This window comes from Lindgomyces ingoldianus, assembly GCF_010093535.1.
Source record: "Lindgomyces ingoldianus strain ATCC 200398 unplaced genomic scaffold BDR25scaffold_52, whole genome shotgun sequence".
NCBI lineage: Eukaryota > Fungi > Ascomycota > Dothideomycetes > Pleosporales > Lindgomycetaceae > Lindgomyces > Lindgomyces ingoldianus.
The window spans coordinates 99,283-100,304 of record NW_022985213.1 but is presented as its reverse complement, the minus strand read 5'-3'; positions in this window follow the sequence as shown (position 1 = coordinate 100,304).

The following is a 1,022-nucleotide window of genomic DNA, read 5'->3' as shown; positions in this document are numbered from 1 at the left end:
AGGTAGACATTAAGAAGAGCGAGTTTGCTGTCACAGAGACAAAGTTCCTAGGTCTAATCATCAGCACCAACGGCATGCGCAAGGACCCAGAGAAGGTAGCAGCTGTACGCGAATGGCCTGTACCGACATCAATCAAGAGCCTGCAATCCTTCCTAGGGTTCTGCAACTTCTACCGAGCATTCCTGAAGGACTACGGACGCATTGTACGACCGCTCACAAAGCTGCTCAAGCGCGGTGCCTGGCACCACTTTGGAGAACGCGAGCTGGCAGCTTTCGATCAAGCTAAGGACCTAATGCTATCAGACGCTGTCCTCGCGCACTACTCGTCCCACCGCCAGACACGCATGGAGACAGACGCCAGCGACGGAGTCGTAGCAGGTGTGCTTTCACAGCTGCAGGACGACGGACTCTGGCGACCAGTGGCCTTTTATTCAAAGACTATGAGCGCGCCCCAGATGAACTACGACATCCATGACAAAGAGATGCTCGCTGTAATACAAGGCCTGCACGAGTGGCGAGCTCAGCTCATAGGCCTACAAACAACTGAGCCATTCAGCGCCCTCACAGACCATCGAGCGTTAGAGTACTTCTCAATTAAGCGCGAGCTCACCCCACGGCAAATGCGCTGGGCCATGACGGTAGCCGATTACAACCTGAAGCTTACCTACCGGCCAGGGACCGCAAACGTGGTGGCAGACGCGTTGTCAAGAAAGCAGGAAGAGCTAAAGACCCAGAAGGACAAGGATAAGGCAGCTCGTACGCGCGCCTTCCTTGTGGCACACCAGATCAACCTGAGCACTGTTGAGGCTATAGTAGACAACCTAGCTCAGCAATCCGCGGAAGGACTACTAGCTGCGAATGCTGTGGAAGTGGCCACCGGTGACACCTTTATGGCTCCCCATCTCCAGACGAGCCTCATGCGCTAATCGACCGCGTCCTCGAAGTGAACCGGAACCATGCGAGCCTGCAGCCATATCGAGAGCAGGCCCAGAACAAAGCAGAGACGCCATGGAAGCTCACAA